This window comes from Lontra canadensis, unplaced genomic scaffold, assembly GCF_010015895.1.
Source record: "Lontra canadensis isolate GAN:19392208 unplaced genomic scaffold, GSC_riverotter_1.0 scaffold9, whole genome shotgun sequence".
Lineage (NCBI taxonomy): Eukaryota > Metazoa > Chordata > Mammalia > Carnivora > Mustelidae > Lontra > Lontra canadensis.
In genome coordinates, this window is record NW_022631003.1 from 12,768,023 (window position 1) to 12,788,757 (window position 20,735).

General features: G+C 41.2%; 1 long non-coding RNA gene across 2 annotated transcripts; it reads left to right on the forward strand.

Annotated features, from left to right (window-relative positions):
- Positions 1-6,345: 6,345 nt before the first annotated feature.
- On the forward strand, positions 6,346-20,709 carry LOC116866138. 2 transcript variants are annotated; one of them, XR_004382341.1, is made up of 5 exons: positions 6,346-6,736; positions 7,665-7,745; positions 16,650-16,840; positions 16,958-17,169; positions 20,350-20,709. It is a non-coding gene; the product is annotated as an uncharacterized LOC116866138 (long non-coding RNA). The 2 variants fall into 2 exon arrangements; XR_004382340.1 differs by lacking the exon at positions 7,665-7,745 and having other exon boundaries at positions 6,353-6,736.
- Positions 20,710-20,735: the final 26 nt, after the last annotated feature.

Consider the following 20,735-nt stretch of genomic DNA (forward strand, 5'->3'; position numbering starts at 1 on the left):
CTTACTATCTTCAAGTTCCTTACTGGTTTGCCAATATCTTCTGTACTAAACTTTCCCTGAATGCATCCCTATACCTCTACCTCCACCTTTCTTCTCTTCTATAATCCTCCACTCATTCTCATGGGTGTGAATCTGGGCAGCTTATTTTTTGATTCCTTTGTTCTCTTATACCTTGTTCTTCCTTCCCTCCTTTTAGGTGGGGATAATCTTTGTTGATTCCACAAGTTGTTCCTTATTGTTATTAATGTCTTCATGGAGAGGAGAAGCCAAACCCAACTTAAAGCTATCAGGTTTGTTACTGTTGCCAATTACTGAAGTTTCAATGTCTCTGTGTCTTTTGCTTCAGCTATTAAGTCACCATGAGTAGATAGCTCTAACTGTAATCCTTAAAGAGGAATGAAATCAAATAACACCAGTTACCCATCCATGGGGTATCAGATGGGTATCAGACAACAAGGCTGTCTCTATAAGTTAACATTTTTAAAGCAAGTTCAGTTAGATTTTAAAAAATTTGATATTCTTTGTTCTTTTGAGTGAGATTTGGCACATGAAGACAAGCTATCCTTATTACAACACTTAATCTATAGCAATGAAGCATATGTATTCCCTAGTGAGTATTTTAAATAAGTTTTTCCATGTTACCAAGTAGCTTTTAGTCACCAGACTAATAGGATGAGACCTGACCCTATAGTAGCAAAAAACAGTATCGCACTTTGAACAGAACATTCAGAACCGATGCCCTTGCAACTTTCTGCCAGTAGTCAGTCATTTTTTTAGTGATAACATGTCCCCGTTTTTCCTCCCCTCCTCTTGAGTCACTTAAGATGAAAAACAGGAAAAGAAAGTAAGCTGATTTAATAGTTTTCCCATCTTCTAAATACCCCTCCTTTATTTTTTTAATTTAACTTTATTATGTTAGGAAACCTAACCAAAGAGAGAAAGGATCTATACTCTAGAATCTATAGAACTCTTATAAAAGAAATTGAAGAAGACTCGAAAAGATGGAAAAACATTCATGGGTCAGAAGAATAAACATTGTCAAAATGTCTATGCTGCCCAGAGCAATCCATATTTTCAACGCCACCCCAATCAAAATACCAATGGTATTTTTTCAAAGTGCTGGAACAAAAAGTCCTATAATTTGAATGGAACCAGAAAAGACCCTGAATGGCCACAGAAATGTTGAAAAAGAAAAACAAAGCTGGGGGCATCACGTTGCCTGATTTCAAGTTATATTACAAGGCTGTGTTCACCAAGACAGCATGGTACTGACACAAATAACCCCCTTTAAACCATTCTCTTTGCCAGTAGGAGGCTTAGCTTCTAAGTTCTGACATCTTGCTCTGAGAAGCTCTGAGTAGTAGAAGCGCTACAGAAGTCTAGGAGTGGCTGGCTGTGCCTCTCTGGCCAGGAGGAAGAGCTGGAAGCCTGGTTGTGAAGTAGGTGCCTTGAGGAATGTAGCTCTGTCTTTAAAACCTCTGTACCTAGACCGGTTCTAATTCCAGTGAAGGTGGGCCTGGCTATCTCACAAAGTTCTCAGTGGCCTTCGGTTCAGGGCGTCCGTGGGGGCCGTCAGGCAGGACGTGAGGTACCACCCTTCACTTGGCTTGCCATTCTGGGGCTGGAAGTGAGAGCCCTGAGTTGACTTTTGTCTCCAGCCTACCTCCCTATGCTCCTACACACCACCTCTCTCCCCCTACTAAACAGATCATCTCACTGCCGGTTCTCATCCCAAATGCCAAGCTGAAGGCAGAACAAGTTGCTGCTTTGCTCTGCCCTACCCGAGCATTTGCAAGGGGCAGATGACCAGATGCCTGAAGCCTCATTTAGCTCTTGTCCTTTTGCAGGCACAAGGGAACTAGAATGGATTGAATTTAAAGTTAAACTAAGCCAGAGCACAGTAAGCCATTTGCTTGGTGGCCTCTACAGGAATCTGCACTTTTAGAGCAAGGGACAGGGGAGGGACACTGGCCCTTGCTCCTTCAGCATTTCTTACACTTCCTTTCCATTATCCTCATTGGAATGAACCCTGCAACAATCTGTTCCGGAAACTGTAATTAAGGTGGGATACAGTATTCTATTACAAGGTTTTTAAAGTCCCATCCATTCTTTCATTGCATATGGACAATAACACTATTATTGTGTCATTACTATTGCCTTTTTACAGATGATGAAAGGGAAATTTCATAATCATTTCTTAGCTCTGCTGCTGAACTTAGGGCTTGTCACCTATTGAAGCCTCAATATTGTTTGTTATTAAACTAGAATTTGACCAGTTTGAAGCAGTTAGTCTCCTCATGATAAGAACCCTAGACCGAGACCAAGGCAAGTACTTTCCTTAAAAGTATGGAGAGACTGACTCCTCAATAGTCTCCAGGAGTTCTTTGGGGGCTACTTTTCTGTGTTTGATCCCAAACAGGGTGGTAGAGGAGGAAAAAGTTTTCCTTAACTTTCTCAGAGTCCGTGGCTGAGTCTGAGAGTTAAACTAACAAAGATTAACAGGAAAGCAGCACACAGATGTACTGAATATAGATAGGTCTTATGTGATACGGAAGCCTTCATAAGGAAAGGAAGTCCTGAAGAAACAGATCTGTGTATCTTTCTGCTGGGTGTGAGGAAGAGTGGGAAGTTGTGGAGAAACATGATGGGTTCAAGAGTCTGAGGTGAGTGTACTAAACTGGGGCAAACTAGCAAGGCCTGCTCGTTAGGATTCATCTGGGCATCACTTTTCTTTGGAGACAAGGATGCTCCTTTCCTCTGGGTAGAGGGAGGATACTCTCACATAAGGATTTTATGACCTGTTTCAGGGGAAAAGAGTGATGACCTTCCTTGCTGCTGCCCTTTTCTCAAACTCCTCCAGGTTAAAATATTCAATACACCAAGGTGCCATATTTTGGGGCAGTATGTTGTGAACCCCATCAGGGTCAGTCTTCCTTCTCTTTGCTGGCGCTTGATTATAAAGGAGCTGCAAAACTCTCTTCCAATTACTTTGCAATGCTCAGATTAAAAAAAAAAAAATTTTAGCTATTTGACAGAGATATCCATAGGGAGAGAGTGAACACAAGCAGGGGGAGTGGGAGAGGGAGAAGCAGGCCTCCTGCTGACCAGGGAGCCTGACGTGGGGCCAGATCCCAGGACCCTGGGATCATGACCCTAGCCAAAGGTAGACCCCTAAAGACTGAGCCACCCAGGTGCCCCTGTAATGCTCAGATTTGTCAGATTCTATCTCAGCACACCCCAACAGGTTGATAGGTGTTAGCTTTGTAAAAAAGGCTGTGTGGTCCTTTTGGACCATGTTGGCTTAAATCAGGGAAGATGGTTTCTTTACTGTGGGCCTTCCTTCTACTTTTAATATGCTAAACATGCATCGGGGATGTCCTAAAGGACTACATAAATATTTCATCAATTCTAAGCTGTGCTTTCTTCCCAGTTTTATCACTCTGAAGCTGGGATAGCTCTTGGACAGCGGAATCTTAACACGGGCTGTTGGCAGGTGGCTGCTGAGACCTGCTCAGCTGAGGTCACTGCTGGGCATGTGTGAACTTGGTCACAGCTGTTCCTGCTGTCATCACATTAATTGAGTTAGGTACCTTCTTAGGATATATGTGATGTTTAATTGCTCTTCAGAATGTCTTCAAAAGATCACACCCTGATCTGGCTCTGAAATGAAATGTTACTGTATAAGCCAAAAGGTATAGAAACAGAGCAGTGGGGTGTAGGTATGATGTCAGAGTGGCAAAACTTCAGCACCGAGGGCTTAACAATTCCTTATTTTCTTGCAAAGCAGCAACCAAGTGCTTGATAGAACTTAAGAAAGGAAGATATCCCATAGTTGAGGGTGTATTTTGTTACTGAGGTGGGTACAAAAGGATTACCTAGCATGTGCCAAGAAAGCAATAAACCCAAAATCAGAACTGCCAAATCCCCAGGAGAGCTTTGTGTCCTGCTTTTTCTTTCTTAGTGGTACCTAACTAATAGCTTTATAGATCTCAAATATGTTAGTGTGAAGTATTTCCAATCTTATTTGACTATAGACCCTTGTTTCTCCAGGAACACCTCTTAGAACTAGTGTTCTGTGGAATATAGTCAAGATAATATGCAGCACTTATGATTAGCTAGTCACTATTAAATATTTCATCTATATTAACCAAATGACTTCTCATCACCATCTCATGATGGAGGTACTATTTATTATCTCTAGGCCACTATTAGCTTCATAGTAGAGTGAGGATTCAAACCTAGGGGGCTGCAAGCATGCATTCTTGACCACTAGGGCACCAAGTCTGAGAAACTCCATTCTAGCTACAGACAAGGAGGTGGACATGGTGCTGCAAATCTAGCCCATGGTTAAAAAATGAGTATCACAATCCCCACTGACTCTTAAAATATTTAGCAGGAATCTTCAAGGAAAAAAAAATTTCCTGTTTTTTGTTTATATTATGAATGCATTATAACTTTTTGTATAAGCCTAAATGATTTGCACTCCTTCCAGGTTATGAAGAATAGGAAAAAAAGTCACTTTCAGTGGAAGACAGATACACTGCAAGTTTAACCTAAATAAAATACCAGAATCCAGTGGAACAACTAACAGCCCCCATGTAGGCCATATCTGAATGCCCTGAAAAGATCCACTACTTTACAGGTTGCTCCTCCAGTGAAAGGAAAGCTGGTGCTTTTCCCAACAAAGTTGTGTGTGTGTGTGTGTGTGTGTGTGTGTGTAAGGGGGAGGGGATTTATAAAAATTAGACCACTTTGTGCCACTTTCTCATCTTTTGACCAGCTACTATTTGTGAGATAAGTTTCAGTGAACCAGATGGACTTGCTGATGGATGTAACAATCTCTTATTTGCTCAGCCCCTGGGGAAGAGGCAGGTGACAGAATGATTTCAGCAATAAAATGAACCTGAGCACAAAAGGTGGTGTTATTGCTTGGCGCTGCAGTGCTGTTCAGGTCCCATCAGCTCAGATTTCCCAGACAGGTGCTTGTGAGGATGATTCTGCCTGTTCCATCTCCTTAAGAGGATTTCAACTCTGTAATAGGCTTTTCCCACGTGTGGGTTGCTTCCCGAGATCAGTTAGGTCTTCCTGAGATATGTGTGGCCTTATAAAAGCTGCAAGTGAATACAACAGCTAGTATCTTATGTTAATTTAAGGAAATTTTACTCTTCAGGAGATAAAATGCTGTTCAGTTGCTATTTATCTGTGCCAGCTGGGTAAGAAAGGGAGATGATTCATAGCCCGGTCCAGTGGGACCAGTGAAAGGCTTGATTACACCTTGGTTCCAGGCTGTCTTGTGGGGCAAGTGCCTTGGCATACATGGGTTCCAGGAAGACTGTAATAAGTACTCGTAGTTTGGGATTTAACTTGGGTACCGGATCTTATGAGAACACACAGGTGTTGGATCAGTTGTAGACAGGATCTTTTCTGTTCATTACCCAAGGGGGATAAAAGATATGGATTCCACTTTAATATGTGAATTTTAACTCCAAAGAAATCAGATGGAGATGGCTATCTTATGGCAGCTGGCTAAATGGCAGCTATCTAAACACAAAGGAGACAATACAATTCCCAGGGCTAAGAGAAAGTTAACAAAGGGAAAGTTCTAGTGCATTAAAATAAGTCATCCTTATACAATAGCCACTCCATGTATATATTATGGTACAAACCAATCGGTAGTAAAATTTTGACAGGGTTCATTACGCTAAGTTTATAAATCAAGCTTCTGGGCTTAAGCAGCAGAGGCATTCTTTGTTGCGGGAGGCTGCAAACTAGAAGGTACTTGATAAGAAAGTGCTAGAAAGAGTCCAGCTGTTAGCTATTATGTTTCTTTCGAACCTACTATTTAAGACATGTATAGTTACAAAGAGAGTATATGAGGAGATTAAAAACCATGGTTACGTTAACGTACACCTATCTCAGGGGAACTGCACTCCCTTTTCTTTCATTGTATGCTTCTTGCAGCTTCTCTGCTTCATCTGGCAGGCTGCCTCTGGAATCCGTACTGCCTTAAGTCACTTTCAACAGTGTTGGAGGATAGAAGTCATTAAGACAGCATAGATGCTAGGGGCAAGACAGCTAATAAGCCACTTGAATGCCAGTCAAGAATATGTGCGGCAGGTGAAACATAAATATTTTGCTGGAGGTAGAATGACATATAGATAACTACTGTTTCAGAGGGATGTTAATTATCTTTAATAAAATTAAATCTGAAGTCTTCCACCCATATGGAAATAATCTGAGCTAAAAAAAAATATTTGAATATGAGGTGGTATAGACTATTGTATTATAAGGTTTCTTAATTCCCATTTCATTTTTCCAACCACTACTGTAAGCAAAGGTAACTATTTCAAGACTTTTAAGCCAGGTTTGCAAAACTCTGTGTGGCAACCCGGGAAGATCCTCTTAAGGGCCAGCCCCTCTCATTGGGCAGAATTTCCCGAGATAACAAGTCACACTTCTCCCTCCTTCTCTAACAAAAAGCCAAGAGGTACAAATTCCTACTTACGCAACAGGAAAATGACTGATTAGTCCAACTCTTCATCTCAGCACATTAGTATTGCGCTGTAGTCAAGCTACAGTCTTTCCTTCACCCATGGGAGGTGCTGAATGCTGGTAGGACAGTCCAGCTTTTGGGGATTCGCTTTCCGTGTTAGAGTGCAGCCTGCTGGGCCAGCCCTGGAGGAATGGCTCCAGCCTCCTCACGCTCTCTTCTAAAGAGTCAACCCCTAGAGTTCAGGTAGGTGCTGACGAGCTGCTATTTGTGGGGAATACTTGACCGATTTTCAAACAGTCACAAATTAGTTCATACAGCACTTCCTTATTTGTGCATATCCAAAAGGGTTCCTTGTGATAGGTAAAGAAGAGAAGCACATGACTTTCAGAGAATACCATGTAACATGTGTCTCCTAGGGCAGAGCAGTAGCTAATTCACATGGATGCTTATTTCATGAGGTACTGATGGTTATAGTTGGGTGGCCTTATTTATACATGGGAAGGGAGGGAGTGGGGGTGGGACTGGATGTTTTTTCCAGTCTCTTCTCTGATTCATTTAGAATCAGAGAAAGAGATAATAAATTGTACCTTTTAAAAAAATGTGATCCCTATTTATTCTCTTCCCTTTACTACCCAGAAATGCAGTTACTTTGTATCACTGAAGTGAGGGTAAGTCTTAAGATTTCTTTTCTTTGGGTCTTCAACAGAGTTTTTACAATATAGTCTTCCTAAATTATATTTTGTATTCTCTCACATATTTGCACATGTGAAGATTACTCTGGGTCAGTAATCAATCATGGTCAACTTACTTAACCTCTCTGTGCCTCAGTTTCCTCAGCTATAAAATAGAGATAATAGTTCTACTTTATAGAATTATTGTGAAGATTAAACAAATTAATATATGTACAAAGCTCCTGAGATGAGTACTTGGTATATAGCACAGTATATATAATTATTATCATTATTTTTATATTTTCATCAAGACTTCCTGGGTCTTTACCACTTACTTTCCTAGGCATGGGGTAGGGAAGGGGTAAAGCAGAAACACTGAGGTTTAGAAAACATTATAACCTTTTAGGATCTTGTAATCTAATACGCAAAAAAATGACATATTTGGCACTTCATGGAGCAATATGTTATGATATGTAAATAGAATCAAATGCTGACTTCAGGTACTGGAGTAATGGAATGAATGAAATTTCATGTCATACACCTCAGGGAGAAGGCTGAAATGGAGCTGGGCTGGAGAGCAGGTAGGACTGAGATAGCTGGAGAAAAGTGGCGGGGTGGGGGCGGGGGGGATTCCAGGTGAGAACAATGTGCATGAAAGCAGAGAGGCCAGAAAGAGCTTGAGATGGTCTTGGGGTAGTAGAGAGACAGAGCTGGCAAGGCAGGTGAGTGGAAGAAAATAAGACTGTATAGAATGGAGCTGTATTATGGAAGTTCTAGAAAGTTCTATCCACTTAGACGATTCTTCACCTTATAGGAATGCAAACAGCAGAACTCAAAGTTTTCTGAGTGAAGGAGAGACCACATGAGGACTTAGATAATATTTCCATGGTTTGTGTTTGGAAGCTGAGTCCACAGAGACCAATGAGGAGCTTGTTGCTCTGGTTGTGTTAGTGTGAGAAGATGGGGACTAAACCAGGGGCATAGAAGAGGGATAAGGAAAAAAGAAAATGACTGAAGAAAAAGTTAGTAGGAAAGTTAGCAAGACCTATTTGTCAACTGACTGAATTTTTAAAAATGAAGTAATGGGTAAATCAAAGATTACTACAAATGTTAAATCTGTGGGTCTGAAAACTAGTGATAGTACAGAAAAACTTGAGAACTGATAGGGAGAGAAGCAAAGGAAGAATTTGGGGTTGCATACATTAAATTTGCAGTGATAGTGTGATCTCCAAAAATAATAGCTAACATTTATTATTTACTATGTGCCAGGGACTATGTGTTTCACATATAAAACTCATGTAATCTTCATGGAAACTGAGGTAGGTACCATTATTCCCATTTCATAAAGGATGAGAAGCTAAATATAACCCCATGTTTATATAGTTAAACTTAAACCTGAGCCATCTGATTCCAGCCCTTATGCCTGATCACCACTTTGCTTGGATACTCTTAGGAAGTCCAACTCTGATAAGAAGTAAAGACTGAAATTAGCAGGTGGGAGTTATCCACACGGGGGTGTTCATTGCAGTTATAGGAATGATAAGGGAGAAAGCATGCAGATAGGAGAGCAGATGGCCAAAAATGAATCCTGGAGGAGGCCCCTGTGAGAAGTCAACCACAGGGAATGGTGCAGAACTCCAGCAAAGTTGCATAGATCAGAGAATAGGCTGTAGGCTTGGACTTAAGAGGATTGGGTTAAGGATAGGAGTGGAGAGGGATATCAGGGTTAAGAAGAGAAAGCTTCATCAGAGACCTGATGGGGAAGCAACTGAGTTTTGTCAGGTAAATGAGGAAGAAAGTGAGGATGGTCAAATGAAGGGTTTGTATTTCTTTGCTTCCTTTTCCAAAATAAGAGAGACCTATTTTTCAGGAAGCTAGGGGAAAGAAGGAGAATGTGATGTGGAAAATGCAAGGAATACATGTGGGGAAGGAAAGATCCTATAGGCATCATAAAAGGGGAGAATCAATAGCTTTTATTTTAGCTGTGAGGAGAGGACTATTGGATTGTCAGGTCTCAGGTTTGGAAATGGGCTTTAAACTCTGGTCACTAGTCTGGCTCTTGAGATAGATGTGTTGTATTGAGGAGGACAAAGTTGAATATGCATTTTTCCCTTAAATTTATTTGTTTAGGAAAGAGATACATGTGACATCTCCACTTGTATGTCTTGGTAGGCATCTCAAAATTATTAAGTCCCAAATAGCCCCTCATTTCTCACCCTTGTGTCTGGTCCTCACATCCCACCTTGCACCTAACAGTTTCCCCTTCCATCCTTCTAACTGTTGTGGCTAAAAGCCTTGGCTTCATCCTTAACTTCTGTTTCTCTCATATATGACATCTAATTCATCAGCAAGTCTTGTGTAACCTGTCTTCGAGATTTGTCAATAATCTGATAATTTCTCACTATCTCTGCGAATACTACCCTATCTAAGCCACTCATAACGTTTCCCCGGACTAGTGTGGTGCCCCTGCTCCCAGCCTCACCTCCTTTCAGTCTACCTTCTCTTAGAAGCCAGGGTCGTTCTTTAACAATAGCAATTGTATCATGACACTTTGATGTCCAGAACCCTGCAATGGGTTTTCATCTGTCTCGGAATAAAATCCAAAGTCCTTGCCATGGTCTATAAGGTCATCATCTACTATTTCTCCCCAAGCTTCCATTGCTCAACCTACGCTGGCATTCTTGAACAAGCCAAGGATGATTTTGTATCATGGCCTTTGCATATGCTTTTCCCTATGCTTTGATTCATTCATTCATCAAGTGTTTCTGGAGTGTCTACTACAAGCCAGGCACTATTCTAGACAGTTGGGACACATTAGTAAACATGGTGGATAAAGATCCAGTATGTCTGCAACTCTTGCTCCCTCTATTCAACTGTCATATGATCAGAGAGGCCTTCCCTGACCACCTGGCCTAAAATAGCAATCATTTCCCACCATCTCATTATTCCATATTCCTTTATCCTGGTTAATTTTCCTTAATGACTCCTATCACCATCTGACAAAAGTCATTATTTCTTTGTCAACTACTCGTCTCTCTCAGGAGGAGGCAAACTCCTTGGCAGGGACTTACATCCTTGGCTTTAGTCTTTGTTATAGTTTTAGAATAGGGCCTAGAACAAAAATGGTATTTTCAGATATTTGCTGAATAATTAATGCATATGATTGATGAGAGGTTTATTTTAGAAACTCATCTTTTCAATTCTGGGAAGATTTCTTGAAAAATAATTTTAAAATTTCTTTTTCCACACCCCCCCCCCATTTTCCCTTTTACAAATTCCTATTATAATGTCAGATTTTGGACCTCCTCAATGATGTTTTATTGTATTTTATTTCTTTTTATGGATTTTTAAAATATATTTTTAAAAGATTTTTATTTCTTTATTTGACAAACAGAAATCACAAGTAGGTAGAGAGGCAGGCACAGAGAGAGGGAGAGGAAGGCTCCCTGCCGAGCAGATAGCCCAAGATGCGGGGCTCAATCCCAGGACCCTGGGATCATGACCTGAGCCAAAGACAGGGGCTGTAACCTCCTGAGCCACTCAGGCACGCTTTTTTATGGGTTTTTAAAATCTAACTTGCAGGAGGTGGCTTCAACTTTATTTTCTAATGTCTATATGACATTTTAAGATGCTGCTATAATATTGGTAGTTGCTAGGAGTTTTTTTCATTTTGTCCCATTACTCCTATTATGTTGGTATAGACAGTTTACTTACAAACTGGACTAAATAGGGTCATGCAGAAATCAACTTCATTCTTTCCCATCCAGACCCCTTCCTGGATGCAATGTTGGTACCCAAACCTTTTCAGTTACTCATAGATAGGGAAAAAATTTTTTTCCTTGCTTACTTTTAGTCACAAGAACAGCCTCCAGTTGGTAGTTTTTAAAGTTTTCATGTAGTCTAAAACTCAGATCCAGTTCTTTTTTCCTTTCCTTTTGCTCCCCCACCCCTGCCGCCCCGCAACTGTGCCCAGTTGGAGAGAGACACATACTTGACTTCTCCACTTGCTTGTTTTGCCTTGTCCATCTACTTTTCCCTGCTTCGTAGGTGCTACTTCTGACCTTTCCAGGGCCAGGCTCAGAAGGAGAGAGGATTAATGAAAAAGACCTTTTGTGGCTTGTGTAGCCTGTTACCTAATGATTTCCTCTGAGGTGGCAGGTGCACAATTGCTGGCTTTCCCCCTTGAGGGATGTTTTGGAGGTGTGCCCACCAAGGACCTCTGACTGCAGCTCCCCTGGTGTGGGAGGGGCTGTACATCAATAGCCACCATGATCCCACCCTCAGCACCTGGTGTTCTGACAATCCACCTGCGGGTCACATTTCCCCTCAAGGCAATACTCTGAGGTAGAAGCAAACATGACCCCAGGTTGGCTGGCTCCCATCTGTCCAACTTGGCCCACAAGGAAACTCCAATGTTTTTGCCCTACTGTGGGCAAAAGTGTAGTTTGTTCCTAATGCACCCACCTCTTGTCATTCTGCCATTAAACCAGCAATTCTAGCTGTAATCTTTCACCATTGTGCATCCCTAGGCAGGAATTAGATAATACCCTTTCTGTTTCACAAAGTCCAAGGAGCATTTGACAAGCTCTCCAAATGTTCCCTGGAAGCTCTTTTCACTCGGCTAGAGGTAATGGAAAGTACATTCTTTCCTTTCTCCCAAAACGCAGGTTTGAGGTATTATTGTGTAGGTCACAGCATGTAGAAAGGATGGAAGAATTAAGGGGGGGGTAGACATTAATTTTTCTGTAGCCAGAGGAAGAAATGAGACTTCTTGATGGTGTAGCTCTGTAAGCTGCCAAACCCTGGGTTCCTTGGGCAGCAGAAATGTCCCAGCTCGGCCCCAAAGAAGACTTGCATCCCTGACAGATCACTTTAGCCCTGAGATCTGTATCTCTTAACCACAGGGTTCTAGAATAGTTGAAACATATGCCTCTGCCCCTCACAGAGACAGGAAATAATATTAAATACTGATATAATGACCGATAATCAGTATTTGTAGATTTTGAAGGGCCATTAAATAAGAGTTGTTACAAGTATGATATGGGTCTCAAACAGACCTGGGTTTGAGTTTTAGCTCTGCCACCTATTAGCATATGACCTCAGGCAAATCATTAAACATCTCAGCATTTTAACTGCCAAAAAATGTTAACAATAACACTTGTTTCCTAGATATTAGAGTTGTCTGTGTGCTGCACTGCCTGATGGTAACTCAGCAACACCAATATTTTTCCTCTCTAAGGCTGGAAACTATCAGAACATCTGGAACTTCCCAGAATCTCCTTTCCTTTGTGTTTCCAAACTGGAGTTTGTGAGACTTTGAGTTTGTGACTTGTGCAAGACTTGGTAGGCAAAAATGAAGGGCAACCATTGTTTCTGGGATAATAGTTGCTTAGGCTCATTAGGACTTTACTGGACACAGAGGCTCATAGTCCTCTCTGTGAGCTCTCATTCTGTAGCTACTGCAGGATTCTCAGACATGCCCCAAGAGCTGAGTCTCTCCATCCACAATCTAGGACTTTAGACTGAACACATCAGTGACTCTCCATTCCTCTGGCTGCCACCTTCTAGACCTTTACTCCTCCAGCTCCTCTCACATATACGTAAGTCCTCATTTCCATATAAAGTCCCTTATTCCTGATTTACCATTTACAGTGGCCCTGTCTCCCTAATGAAACCATTCTGATACAGCATACACAGTCATAAGACATGTAATGAGCACTCAATAAGTATTAGATAATAATAATCATCATCACAAAAGGTACTATTCACAATAAATTGGAGACTAATGAGTAACGTTAAACTGCATGAGTTCCACTGTGTAGGAAGAGCAAAGATGAGGAATGGTACAAATGGTACAAAAGGAGACCATTCTTAATACCTAATACCAGGAACTGCTCACATTTCTGTAATGTTTTCCAATTTACAGAGTGTTTGCACACATTTCACTGCATTTCGCTGAGATGAAGCATGTTTTGGAAACGGACCCTTTCTTCCTTCCTTTCTTTTTTTTTTTTTTTAAAGATCGTTTATTCATTTGATGGAGAGAGAGAGATCACAAGTAAGCAGAGAGCTAGGCAGAGAGAGAGAGAAGGGAAGCAGGCTCCCTGCTGAGCAGAGAGCCCGATGCGGGCTCGATCCTAGGACCCCGAGATCATGACCTGAGCCAAAGGCAGAGGCTTAATCCAGTGAGTCACCCAGGTGCCCCTGGACCCTTGCTTTCTTAACAATAAAAGCCCATGATCAAGAGAACATCACAATTCAAAGAAGAAAGTGGCTTGAATTGTAAAGAGAACATTTACTTGGAACATGATTTTTTCCACAGTGTTCTTTCATCAGAAGAGAATGGAGTTGCCCTCTGGCTCGTGTGCCCTCCAGGGTTATGGAGTGAGCCTTGGATTACAAGGAAGAAGCAGCAAACCCTAACAGCTGTCTATATAGCGGAAAGTTTAACTTTCTAATCAATTTACTGATCATACACTTTATGGCATGTATGCTTGTGATTGTGCTATATGGTAATTAGGCATAAATGATAGAAATCAGTTGATAAATGGCTGTAATTGGAATTAATTTTCGGGAGTCAATATTTTTTTCTCTCTTGGTTCACTAGTATTGACAATTTTTTTTTTGAAAATGTGAGTTTGATTTACCTATACGTAAAAAGGCAAGTCCTAGGCCAGTTCTTCAGGTCCAGTTTCTTTTTCTTTTGCTTCTCTCTCAGATGCTCCTCTCCAGCTCCTCTGTGCTCCTGTCCAGCTCCAATTCCCACCCTTTGCCTGTGAAACTCATAAAGAGAGTGTCCTGCTGGCTCCTGCATCTGGCTCTGGTCTGCCTGGCCCCAACACAGGCAGAATCTCCAGAATCACAAGGTTATGGGTGGCCTGATAGGGGAGCAAAGCGGACCATGCCATGGTAAGGTAGAGGAGACAGGCTAGGGAAAGGAAAGGGCACCATGAGATCCAGGTCCAGTGTTTTGTCTCTGGGAGTTCTGAACCAGAACCAAGGGCATCAGGGCTGACAGATACCATCCTTCCCTCTTGAAGTTTTTGGGACTCACACTCTAATAGCTACGTTGAGGCTGGCTCCCCATGGGAACAGAGATATTTTCACCTATGGCTTCAAATGCATGTTTTTTTTTTGTTAATTTTTGTTTATTTAGTAAACATGCTTACAGTGATGCACTTGTCGGTGTCCCACTTCAGGGAAGGACAGTTGCTGCTGTTACTATCAGTGCCCTGTGATGTTACCTCCACTGCAGGGAACCACATTCCCCAAGGCTGGTCCCTGCCTAAGGCCCAGCACAGGATAAGGCTGGCAGGCCCTTTCAGTTCCAGACTCTGCATGGGGTTAGCTGAAGTTGTTGTCAGGCCTGCCTTGAAGCCTGACTTTTTCTACCCAGTCCTGCTCCATTGCCCTCCCTCCCATAGGTTTTGGTCCTACGGGACCTCACTAATAAACATTCAGCACATTCAACTTCAGCTCGGGGTCTGTTTCCCACAGAGCCCAGCCTGAAACAGACCTTGTTCTCCATATCACCAATTTTTGTCAACATCTCTATTTTGCAGTTATCTCCCTTGCCATTCTCTCCGACCTTGCCAATTTATACCGGTTTTATTCAGCTACTGTCATTTTATAGCATTTTTAGAGGGAATGGAGATACATGCATATGTATAACCCACAATTGTATTGGTCAGAGTTAAATTGCAGAGAACATAATTTATTCAGCTATTAAAAGCAGAGAGGGTATTTTTAGGTATTCAGTGTTGAGACAGATTTATTGTAATAATAGCCCCACATTTTCTTTCCTCCTTTACAATTTGTCTTTGTAACTCCTCCCCTCAAGGGATTGAGTCTGTTTCCCTACCTCCTGAATCTGGGCTCGCCTTTTGGCTTGCTTTGGCCAATGGAATGTGGCAGAAGTGATGGTGTGCTGTTTCTAAACCTAAACTTCAAAAGACTTTGCACACTTTGCTCTCCCTCTTGGTAGCTTCCTCTCCCATGAGAATAATCCAGGCTGGCCTGTTGGAAGGTGAGGGAGCAGTGAGAGTTGTCCTAGCTGAGGTCATCTGAGACCAGCTGACCACAAGTACTTGAGCAAGCTCAGCGAGGTCAGCCAAACTCAACTTAGACTATTAGCACTGGCCGGCTGACCCACAGACTCATGAGCAGTAATAAATGGTTACTTTTAAGCTGCTGCCATTTGGAAGGTGTTTGTTATACAGCATTATTGTGGCAATAGATGAATAGATGACTGACACAGAGTGGCTTACAAAATCCTTGGGAAGGCAGAAGTAAATTCTAGGGCCACATCATAGCATAGACTCACTAATGCCAGTTGTTGAACCAGGAGATTCTTGGCTAAGTTAATAAACCACTGCTGTAAACCCTGGCTCCGGAACTCCGTCACTGCTGTGGTGATCAGGGAGGGACTGCTGGAGCTGGTCTCTCAGAACCATGCTCCTCTTGCTCCTGCATGACTTAACGCCATCAAAACAGGGGCCCGTGCCTTGCTTTTCTCTCATTTAATTTAGTTTATGCAAGTGCTTCTCATCAGCAAAGTAAGTTATACCTGACCTTCAGCTGTGAAGGGGCCTAGTGTCAAAGGGACTTTCAGCTTTCTAATTTCTGTAACACATGAGAAGGAGGCTGGAGTGGATTTGCAGTGTCAGCCTCAGTATCTGCCACAGCTATGAGGGTCTTAAACAAGCAGGATTCCTAAACCCTATTGTAAGTTGTGCTCAATGATATTGAAACAATTTCTTTAAATTCATATATGCAGTATTTTACAATTGGGCAAATCACTCTCTGTAGGGTCAAACATTATTAATTCCATTACTGGAAGTTGAGAGACTGATGGATGAACATAGTACTAAGATTTTATGAACTCATTGTTCCACCCAAACCCACATGAATGAGTTTTGAAGGGAACCAACAATTATAAGTCACTAAAGAGAGGAAAACTGATTGATGTTTTGAAAAATTCTTAGTCCTGTATTGATATTTGATAGAGCATTACTAATATAACAGTGATTTCAGAAGGAATAATAACAGCCATTTGGTATTGACCTGAAGTTCTTAAAGTGCCATACACTATGTGATAAAAGAATATTTAATATTTTTTTTTTGGTGTAGAGATTTAGAAGGTTCTTAGGAAGACCGTGTCTTCGTATCTGACCTTAAGATAAGATGTCTGGTTTTAAGCGGTAAGAGAATTAATGCTTCCCAATCTGCCGAGTTAGCAATTCCAGAAAAACCTGTGTCCCTGTGGATACTTTCATAAGGATGGTGATTTAAGACAATAATCACTGAAGAAAAGGGAAGGCAATTTTTAGATAACAGAATTATCAACAGTGAAGGTATTAAAATGAAAAGAATTTTGTGCCTTCATATTTTGTTCCCTGTGTCTTGTTCAGCAGAGGTACATGTTATTATGGTATGTGAGGCCTGCAGTGGCTTATGCCTTACTAAGAATTGCTTTCTTTATTCAGTCATGTCCTTGTAAGGCTAGGAGTCCCTGGAGATCACCAAAAAAAAAAAAAAAAAAAAAATAGTACTTGTTGTCAGGAGAACCTGCAGTCCCTCCAAAGGTGCCCCATTGATTCAAAAGCCAGATACTACTTTGTCAACAAAGGCATCCCATGGTGAAAAGTCTGGAGGATAAATTGCCCTTGGCTCATTGGTGAGTCTTAATCACACACCCTGTTTATTTGATTTTTACTGACACTAATGTGAAGTATCAGCAATTTTGCTTCTGAGACAGAATCCATTGATTTAATTTTGTCATTTTTCTTTTCAGTTGTGCAATCAGAAATTCATTCATGTGAGGAAAAAGCAGTTAAAACTGATGGAAAAACGCCAAAGAAAGCGGCTGTCAGACTGATTGCTTTTTGGCAGAGGCTGAGATCAAGATTTACCAAGGAAAGCCCACCTAAATATGACCCAAGAGGAAGTGACAGAGCTCAGGAGCATTACTAAGCCTGGATACTGGAATTTCAGTTACCTTGCAAGGTATTTGAGAAAAAAATTACATATATGCAAACACAAGGAGGATACTGTGTTGCTACAAAGGTGGTTACTAAAACAGTTTTACTCTGATTTTTGAAGCAACAAGAGAAAAAAAGACAACAGAGAGCAAGTTAACTTCCCTTTTTGAGACCCAGTGTGGAGCAAATGTTAGTTCTGGCCTGGATTCAGCTACCTAGGGCAGAACAAAAGGGAAAGTGAAAGGTTCTCTAGATCAGGTGTTTCCCAGGATGGAACTTAAAAGCAGCTGTCTTATCCTGTCTGCTCTTTAGTCCCCAGTCTTGGATCAAACTTCCTGGCACAGGATTTAAAAGCATCTCCAGAATACCTGAGTGTTCATTTTTAGCCCCTTCCTTGAATCCTTCTTTCTATCATTTATTTCCTGGGCTCTTTATATATGTGTCTGTTCCCTCATTCGACTGCAAACAGATTTGAAGGCAGGGGCTGTGTCTTACTCATCTCTGTATTTCCTTTCTTCAATCCTTTTGTCTAACAGTGTTCTGCTTATACGTAATAATTTTTGTTTGTAAAATAAAAATATGGTTAGAGGCACATACAGATTTAACACAAACACAAATTCGAATACAATCACAAATTCTCCAGTGTTTCAGTTGCTGTCAAGAAAATGATGGGAAATTGCTAGATTTGTGAAGTGACTGACATCCTATTTTTAATAGAATAAGTAGCATGTTCATATTTTAAGTGCAAGTAAAAGTTGTTTTTAAAGGATTTTGATATGTTTTTGTTTCTAAAAGAAGCAACAGACTTATTGCAATATATGTAAATCAAAGTGAATCTAGAAAGGGTCAATGGAGTTATTTTACGTAAAGAGAATAGCCACAGTAACTGCCAGTACCTTAGAATTTCCATGTATTTGTAAGTTGAATGAAATGTTCTTCGTCTTCATAGCTGCGGCTAATAGAGTTAGACACATGAGTGAGGGAACAAGTGCCTGTGAATGATGCTATTATATAACATCATTTTTTCTTTCTTTCCTTTGCCTTTCTTTTATCCCAACTGATGGTATGCTATACACATGTCTATAACTTTTTTTTTTTTAAACTAATTCCATGTTAGCTCATTAAAAAATGCTTCCTTCTTTTAAAGGGTTGGGTGGGTGAAAGTTAACAAGTTACAGACTCTTACTTCTGGGCTCTGCAGAGCCCTTGGGCCCTGCTAACTAACTCCGTGTTAGGTCTGCTAAGAGAGGACACTAGAGACTGGAATGCTTGCTTTGGTTCACTGTTTGCTCTCAGCAGCACCTTAATGATGACCTTTTGCTCCATGGTAGCAGATGGTTGCAGTCACCAACTTCTCCTTTTCTTTCTTTTCTTTTCTTTTTTTCTTCTCTTTTCTCTTCTCTTCCTTTCTCTTTTCTTTCTTTCTTATTTTTCTTTTCTTTCTCCTTCCTTCCTTCTTTCCTTCCTGTCATTCCCAGAGGCAACCTCACTTTGTTCCCTAAGAGACACCAGTACCAGCTGGGCAGTGACCCTTTTCAGAGGTCTGGCCAACTCCCTGAGGCTTCTAGGGAAAAACTCTATGTTCCAGTAACATCAACATTTTCCTCTGCTCTTCTAACCTCAGGGATATGAGCTGATTTCTGGAATTACTATTCTCTGTTTCTCCTTTTACCTTTTCTAAGTTCTTCAATAACTCATAAACCAACAGTTTATATTAAGCTTTCTTTCTTGAAATGCCTCTAGTAGTTTCTGTTTTCCCATCCAGACCCTGATGGATATAATATTTGACACCTGAAGCGGGTCTGACCCAGCTGGATCTGCTGGGTTGGGAGTCCCAAGGAGCAGAGCAGCCTGCACTGCCACCTGAACCTGCTGCATAGCCCGTTCTTGCTCTGGGCCCTGGAAGAACCATAATATATTTAACTAGGATGGACATTTAAATTGCTTCCAATTTTTGTTACTCTAAACAATGCAGTAAACAACCTTAAATATATATTTTTCACATATGGGGAAGTATATTTGTAAGATAAAGTTATAAAAGTAGAATTGCTGGGTCAAAAGGATTGCCAAATTGTCTTTCGTAGTGGTGGTACCAATTTAATCTCTCACAGGTAATAAAGAGAAATCTATATGCATGAGAAATTGAGAAATCAACAAAGGGAAGAGGGAGCCAGGTATGACACCCTTGTTCTACTAAGAGGGCCTTGGTCTGTGGAAGAGAGAAGCACGTCTAGAATAGAATGTCATAGATTGACACAGAATAAAACTTATCACTTGAGGATTACTTTCTGGCTCAGGCTCTATGGAATTCCCTTTGGAGAGAAGGAAGGCTAAAATACAAATGGAAAAGCCCTCTAAGACATTTGATACTCACTTAATAGAGGGTAACACAAAAATGGGAGAGAGGTGCCTTGTCATAGATCACCAGCAGGGCTGGGCCATCTGAGGAGGCTTCATGCCTCCCAGTGGAGACTCAGTACTCAGCAAATGTGGCTGTGGTGGCCAGCAGCACGATGACCCATACAGATGTGCGGCTATTGGAATGCGAGGCAGTGTTGCCCAGCATACCATATGTGCTAGCTGTAAGCACGTGTGAGATACCTCCTTAGGACTCCCCAAAACACTTGGGTGGAACATTGTAGGTACTGGGTCTGCTTCCTGCAGTAGGAGAGAGTGTAAATCTGGTAAAACACAAGCTACAAACTCTCATTTACTAAGGTTGTCCCTTTTTTTCATTTGCACATCTTTGCCTCATTAACTTGAGTGGGATTTCCTTTAAAAATAACAAAATAAAGTACTCTTCTTCTTTGAATCCTTATAACCCATCTCAGCAAACCCAGGTTGTGACTCAGTCATTTTTACCATCTGCTGTTCCTGTCATTTATTCCCTGCTCAGCAGAGCTCTACTGCAGTTACCATGGCCCTTGTTTAGCAGACAGGCTACATTCTACATGCTTGCTTTTACTGATTTCACCTCCGCATTATGTGGTAACAAAATTGTGTATACAGCCAGAGCTGTGTTTTTCCTACTCTAAGATCTGGGCTGTTTTCCTGCAGAGGACCTCTGTTTTATGTTCCACCATGTCTTGTTTGAGCCATACTTAATTTACACGACAGAGATGCTGTCATCACCAATTAACATTTATCAAGGGCCCCCTGGATGCATGGCCACATAGAGGCTAATTTAATATTCTTTTTGTTTCAGATATCAGGTGCCTCCTTCAAATGAATTTTTAAGTATCTCCCTGATGATGAGGAAGAACAGAGACATCAATTAGGATTCAGGAAGACACGTCTTTGCAGAAAATGCTTAGAGCATCAAGGACTGCTATTAATATTTGGAAGTTTAAGAGAGAGTATATTTTCCTCAGTCAACAAATGACAAAAGTAAAGGCATGGTTTTCATTGTTTCTGGAAGAAGCCTGGCAGCATTCCATTCAGACATCTGCCCTTTGATCGTTCTATTTTCCTCTTTACTTATTTCAGTCCTTCTAATCTTCAAGGCTGAGTCTGAATATTTCTTCCTGAGGCTTCTTCTAATCATCTCTGCCTTTAAGGACAACTCCCTCCTATAGTCCTTACTATTATACC